Source organism: Hesperophylax consimilis, chromosome 10 (assembly GCF_061612785.1).
Source record: "Hesperophylax consimilis isolate HC1 chromosome 10, BYU_Hcon_1.0, whole genome shotgun sequence".
Taxonomy (NCBI): domain Eukaryota; kingdom Metazoa; phylum Arthropoda; class Insecta; order Trichoptera; family Limnephilidae; genus Hesperophylax; species Hesperophylax consimilis.
In genome coordinates this window covers 13,178,447-13,186,481 of record NC_142845.1, presented here as the reverse complement: position 1 = coordinate 13,186,481, position 8,035 = coordinate 13,178,447, and positions in this window count along the sequence as shown.

The window sequence follows — 8,035 nt, the reverse complement described above, 5'->3', positions numbered from 1 at the left end:
TCTCTTGCCCTGTTACCCATCGACCGAGTTTGTAATCCTGGGGGACTTCAATGTTCATAATTAACAATGGCTGAAGTTCTCGGGCCCAACGAACTCTGCCGGTAGATCAGCGGAATCCTTTGCTCTTATCCATGGACTAAGCCAACTCGTAGAATCTCCGACCAGAATACCAGACATCCCATCACATCGAGCCAACCTACTCGATTTGTTTCTCACTAGTGAGCCACTCGGGTACAGAGTGGAGGTGACAGCGCCCTTAGGATCCTCTGACCACTGCCTGATTACCACCTCTGTCCCATCCTCCATGAACCGTCAACCTGACAAACATGTAAAGAGGAAGGTATGGCACTACAGGGCAGCAAAATGGGACGGCATGCGGTCTTTCTTCGGCGCCTTTCCTTGGAGTACCTTTCCTTGCTTTAGCACGCGAGGTAGGAGAAGTAATCACATCAGCAATGGATTGCTACATTCCCTTCTCCGTCAAATCCTCTGGAGCGGGCACAAAACCGTGGTTTGACCATCGCTGTGCTGAAGCTGTCAGACTCAAAAATACCGCTTTTAATGCACTCCGGAAGATTAGCTCCATGAATAACCTTTCGGAATACCGAAAACGGGCAAGGGATTGTAAGAGAGTTCTAAATAGAGCTAAGAGCGAACACGACCAGAGAATTGCGAAAAAGCTGGCTGACTGCCACACTGGTAGCCGTGCTTTCTGGTCACTCGCTAGCTCGATTGGAAGAAATTTCTGCAGAACCACTTTCCCACCTCTGACCAAGCCTGATGGTCGGCTGGCTAACTCGGCCCGCGAGAAAGCTGAATTATTAGGCAAAATTTTCGTGGAAAACTCAACTCTTCAAGATAACGGAGAGACTCCCCCTTCCATTCCGCACTGCGGTTCTCAAATGGAGGAACCGAAGATCCGGAAGAGAGAGGTTCTCCGAGTTTTGAACGAGCTGAAGAAAGTCGACAAAGCCAGTGGGCCGGACGGAATACCTGCCTTGGTCCTCAAGAGGTGTTCTGCAGAAATGACTCCAGTGCTCGCGAAATTATTTAGGCTCTCTCTCAAAGGTGGAAAGGTGCCAGATCTTTGGAAAAAGGCAATCGTCCACCCATCCCAAAAAAGGGGGACCGCTCCGACCCTTCTAACTACCGCCCCATAGCCATCACTTCCATACTCTCGAAGGTATTAGAAAGGGTGGTTAACAACAAATTGCTCACATATCTCGAGAATAACAATATCCTAAGCGATCGGCAATATGGATTTCGTCGAAGCCGATCGTGTGGCGATCTACTCGGATATGTGACGCATATTTGGGGGCGGTACATGGAACGTTTTGGTGAAACTCAAACCGTTGGGTTGGATATCTCCAAAGCCTTTGACAGAGTCTGGCACCGGGCGCTTATCAGGAAGTTACCATCGTATGGGATCCACCCAACCCTGCATAGTTGTATTGCAGACTTTCTCAGGGAAAGAACAATTCAAACCGTGGTTGACGGCTCTTCTTCCTCACCGCACCAAATCAATGCGGGGGTGCCACAAGGATCTGTGTTGTCTCCGACGCTGTTTTTATTGCACATCAACGATCTCGTTGAATGTGCACCAATTCACTGCTACGCTGATGACAGCACCGTTCACGAGGGTTATCTTTTTGACAGGCCCCCTTCCACCTATGATGTCCGAACAGCTCGGGAAGTTTTGAAGCAAAAAATTGACCACCACCTCGATATGGTTCGTGCCTGGGGTAAGGCCAACTTGGTCAGTTTCAACGTCTCAAAAACCCAAGCGTGTCTTATTTCGGCAAAGAGGGAGATCAATGACTGTCTGGTGCAATTTGATGGGAGCACTCTCCCCAATAAAGACTCCATTGAAATGCTTGGAGTTACTATATCAGACCGGCTCAAGTATCGGGGATCCATAGAAGCCCGAGTAAATCAGGCCTCCAAAAAGTTGGGCGTCTTGTACAGGGCTAGGAGATTCTTCAACAGTGACCAGCTGCTGACCCTGTACAAGTCTCAAGTCCGCTCAACTATTGGGAGCCACCTTTGGGCTGGTGCCCCAAAATACTTAATAAACCTGCTTGAATCTGTGCTAAGGAGAGCGATCCGTCTGATTGACAATCCATTGTTAACAGACCGATTACCTTCTCTAATGCATAGACGCAATGTAGGCATGCTGTGTCTGTTCTACAGGTATTTCAATGGAGCCTGCTCCAAGGAGCTAGCAGCATTGATTCCTGATGCACCGGTGCACGTGCGCGAAACTCGACGGACACGAACTAAACACCCGTTCACGGTTGACGTTGGCTTCATGAGAACGGGCCGTTTTTACGACTCGTTTTTGTGTAAGTCTTCTCGTATGTGGAACGAGCTACCGGCATCTGTTTTTCCTCCCTCCTATAATCCGAGCCTCTTCAAGGCCCGCATTAACAAATCCCTTCCTACAGCCCCTACCTTATTCCGCCTCACAACGCCGCCCAACCGGGTGGTGACATAGTTCCCCTGTCTGTACACTGCACAGGCACATAAAAAAATAAAAAAATTAAAAAAAAAAAAAACAATTAAAAATTGATTTTTCCTAGTAAATTTTACATAGTAAAATGTTGAACATCGATCCGCTCGGCACAGATAGACGCGCGATGCGGTATCGACGCCGTTCGGAGACAAAGTTTTCAAGCCGCCTTGGCCGAAAATGGGAACAAAATGACCAGTGGCGGGGAGTGGTGATTTCGCCAGTGGCGTGGGGTAGGCACATTTTATAAATGTAAAACATATTTTTATGAAAAATAATGTGGCCAACTACGTCCGTTACAAAAATAATCATGTGAATAAAGTGGCAAACATGAAATAATGTCTGTACACTGCACAGGCAGGGACACTCTTGTAAGGTGTCACATAAAAAAAAAAAATTAAAAAAACACACATTAGGACTCAAATTGTTGGTTTGCACGAGGGCCGAGTCTCGTGAAAACAAATAGTTGAGTGAATCATAGTTGTTGACTATGCTAGGGGTGTACTAGGGAAGATGGTTTCTATTGTTTCCATGTTTCCTATTTTGACAATATCTTTCACATGGTTGATGCCGATGTGTTTACCAGAGGCATCGGACAGATTATACACAATATTTAAGATTTTTCCCAATATCTTTGATTTTACGAATCGGGGTGCCATGCCAGTTTGGCAAAGAAGTACAGAGCACCTTGTGAGATGGTGTATTGTTTCCAGACCACGTCATTTTCTTTGAAAGTGACATGTTTCCTGCGTAGGTTATATCTGTCTGCACTTTTTTGGTGAGAGAGTAGTAATGCGTCAGTTACTTCACTGTAAATGGCAGAGAGTTCTTCCAGACGATGGGCATAATTTTCTACCTGGTGTCTGTAGAAGGAAAAGACGACGGGAAGTTGGTATCCCAATGTAAGGAACCATGAACAACTTGTTGCCATGTTTAAGGAAAAAGGGTGAATCATTGCAGCTTGTATTTTTTCTAAATTTTTACACCACGTGCGGTGATCTTTGTCAACCAAGATTACCAGGGACGAATTAATGGTCTGGTTGTAGCGTTCTACCGTATTATTTTGAGGGGTGTTGTAGAAAATGTCTTTATACCAAATTATAAATTACTTCTAAATTCTAGCAATATGAACTGTTTTCTGTTATCGCAAATGACAGTGTGCGGCGTGCCGTAAGGGATGAAAATGTGTTTTTCCAACAAGTTTATAATTGCTGAGGCAGTAGCTCTTTTTAAAGGGAAGATCCAGCAAAACTTGGAGAATATATCTACTACACTAAGTATGTGTATATTTCCGGCATAGCTTCTAAGAAAACGGCCGATGAGGTCCATGGATAGTGATTGTAATCGTCTGTCGGTTCGCTTAGGGTTACTCATCAGACTCGATGGAAGTGCAGTGCTATGTTTATAAGCTTTACAGGTTTTGCATTTGGAGATATAATTACGCACTTGTTTAAAATGGCCTGGCCATTACTTTTAAGTTAGTTTTTTACAAGTTTTAAAGGTGCCAGGGTGTATGGATCCGGGAGCACTATGGTTATCGATAATGATTTTTTGTGTTTTCTATGAGGGAATGACTAGCTTCTAAGCTTAGTCTTCGAGTAAGGATAGAGATGGTTTGCTGTCCTTCTTTTATAATAAAATTGGGTAATTTTCGCATCCCTCAAAAATTTTGAAATATCGAGCATCTTTTGTGATAGGGGTTGGTACCGTAATTTCAGAGTTTAGTGTTGCGAATTCTATTCTTGAAAGAGCATCCGGGACAACGTTTTCTGCTCCTTTACGATGATGACCAGCGGGCCAATCTACCAGATGGATTATCTAAAGAGATCAGCCATTTTAGATATTTATGACTATGATAACGGTAAACTTGCTACCCTCAACATAGCTTCGGAAGTGATGAATGGATTCCATAACTGCTAGTAATTGTTTCTCGGTTATTCCCTAATTTATTTCGTGTTTATTAAACTACGAGAAAAGTATGCTACAGGGTGTTCGCCATCGGGGATTTCTTGGGTTAGAACTCCACCGATTCCAAAGTTAGAGGCATGCAGTGTGTAATGTAAAAGGGAGCTTAAAGTCTGGGCAGTTTAATATTGGCGCGGATTGCAGAGCTGTTTTTAAGGTGACGAAAGCCTTTTCGGTTTCGGTGAACCAGGAGTGGTTACTGATGCCTTTGGAAGTGCCGATGATTTTGTTAAGAGGAGCTGCTATGGGAGATAATTTTATAAACCTTCTATAGTAACCAGCAAGGCCTAGGAAACCTTTAACTTCTTTAGCGTTTTTTGGCCTGGAGAAGTTTGCCATTGCTTCCACTTTAGCTGGATCTCTTTTCAGACCATTTTCGTCGATGACGAAACCCTAATAATGCAGTCGAGACTTCCAGCTCAGCTGGGCTGTTTTTTTAGACCAAACGGTTATCTTTTTAAATAGAACATATCTCTGCCGGGTACTACGAAAGCTGTTTTATCATCCAGTCAGCAAAACGTCACCACCGGTAAAAGATATACCTTATGGGTCCGGGTGGAAAGTAGCGATGTTTACAGGATATATTATTTATATGGAGGCAAAGTGCACTAACTTCAAAGGTGGAATTTTCTAAAAGTCCTCCTTACTTTAAAAATCCTTCTTACTTTTACATTTCGATGGAGAAAAATTTTTAAACAAATATGTAGAATCACCTCCCGAAGTTAATGCACTTTACCCCAGGACATCTTGTTTAATAGTCAACATTTTATAGCGCCATAGAAAAAAATACCAAATATGTACAAAACATAATTTTGTTGGTCTTTCCATTACTAGAGGAATACTTTCCATGATATATTATTTCCTTCTTAGCTCATACGGATTCGGGCTCCCCCGTGGCTAGTTACCTCATTCCTCTCACCCCCCAAATTTTTATTCCAATCTTTGCCGAAGTCCCCTTAACCCAAGGAGAAAAGATTCCTCCACGGTGTGAACCTTTGAATTGGTAATATACATTAGTTTGGTTTTATCCGTACATTGGTTTTCTACTAGCATACTTAAAATACACACACAAAGTTGGTTTTAAAATAATTTTATTAAAAAGTCACTCGCCTAAGCTTTCAAAAAGCGTATAATCAAAGCAACAACAAAATATCAAATTCACACAGTTTTTGTTGGAGCCATCTTTAAGTATTGGCTTTGCCTTTCTTACAAATAATTTAGGTGTAAATGCTACGTGCCTACTATGTAGGTATATAAACCTAAGAAATCTGAGATTTCTTTTAAAAAACAACACAAAATGAATAGTTAAAAAAATATGTTCATCAGAATGACAACACCAAATAATTACGTATTATCATTTAGTGACAATGCAAGGTACTTGCCTTAGAGAGCTCCAATGGCAAAACAAATGGAGATCATCCAATCCCTGATAATACATTACATTTAGTGACAATGCAAGGTACTTGCCTTAGAGAGCTCCAATGGCAAAACAAATGGAGATCATCCAATCCCTGATAATACATTACATTTAGTGACAATGCAAGGTACTTGCCTTAGAGAGCTCCAATGGCAAAACAAATGGAGATCATCCAATCCCTGATAATACATTACATTTAGTGACAATGCAAGGTACTTGCCTTAGAGAGCTCCAATGGCAAAACAAATGGAGATCATCCAATCCCTGATAATACATTACATTTAGTGACAATGCAAGGTACTTGCCTTAGAGAGCTCCAATGGCAAAACAAATGGAGATCATCCAATTTCTGGTAATACATAACAATTTACAAAGAGATTTTGTGTAGTTTTCAATTTATTTAAATTCTTGTTAGACGAACATGTTATAACATGGAAAAATAGATAAAAATGATCAATAAATACTTTCAAATGTATCAGTTTAAAAACATCTTCTGTGAAGCATGTAACCTACAAATTCAATTCCTTCACCGGCAAAGAAGTTGAGTAATATAGAAATAAATAAATTAAAAAAACAATTATCAAAAAATTTATATGTATTAAAAAATGAAGCAATGTAAGCATCTAAAATATAACTAAGTAAGCTTGCTTAACCGATGAAACTAGGGCATCACGGTATATGTGACAACACCAGGCCATTATTGCTAATTGCTAACAGTTTCAAAATTTCAACCTTAAAAAAATCTTCTTCATCTTGTCATACAACCAACATCTTCAAGATTTTATCAATAACCTTTCGTTTAACATCTTACATGAGCTTCGTAATGTAATACAATGATATTACTACATGGTTGGGCGACATTGCGAGGTGGATCAAGGAAGATTTAAACAAGAATGAGTTGGAGGACCAACCCAATCTCATTAACGTGAATTACATCACGGGTACAACTAGTCTTTTTACTTTTTGTTTTAAATTTATCAAAGTACTCATTATTACAAGTAATCCAATCGGTTTTTGCTATGCTATTCTCCTACCGATTATTTATAATAATAATAATAATGAATCACTTTTACAGCGCTGTTTTTGTTGAAAAATCAAATCATCAAGGGCGCTTTACAATATTCAAAGGGACAACACAATTTAAAACATTTACACAACAGTCTACAAAAATATCTTAATAAATATAGTAAGTACTCAATATTTAAGCATTAATTAAGTAATATTTGAAAGCCTACATTTGATGCTGGCATTTAATTTAATTAAAAATTATATGGAATATCCAAAAAATGATGCTTTTACAAATAATAGTACATAACCTTTAAATGAGATTCTTTGTGCATTTTATCTAAAGCATAATTTTAAATTTTGAATAAAATATAATACTGTAATACTGTTAGCAGGAATTTTTAACAAAATATGTAGATAATAATAATTTAAATTGGATTCTTCCGATCCACGCTTAAACTAGTTACATATTCATACATTAATTATTTGGTTTATGTATTTTCTGTACAGTTATTAGGAACATTTGGTCACATTCTCAGCAACTGTCTCAATTTCTCCTACACTTGTAAACCACCTAATTTTTATTTTTTTCGTAACTGATTGAAAAAATCTGTTTGGTTTTTTAAGAGTAATAATGATGAACCTAGGTATCTAGTTACTCAAGTAGAATCGACTGTTTAAATTAATTGCTTTATTTAACGAAATTACTTAATATTATTTCAAGTTAAAACAGTTTCGAATACATCAATAAGAAATTATTATACAAAATAAACATGTTTGTACTCATGTAGTTTAAAAATTAGTTTCGCACCTATTTTACCTCAAGCCCTTCTTACACAGAGACAAGTATCCGATTATCATGTTGTGTACTCCCGTCGCAAACCACTTGTCGCGTACAATCTGTACACGTCGCTACTGAAATCACGAGACCCGCGTCGCCAACCATCATCGTTGAATTGTAAATGCTTTCATGACCTCAATCACACCCAAGAAGCTGCTATGGCTGTCATTTTTATACACTGTCATTCTTTATTGATTGTTTTGTTCCTAGCACCGATTTAAAGCACATGCGTTGTTACAAAATGTCTTACACAAGTGATGCCATGTTTAATGTCTCGACGCAAGTCGGAACAACCGAT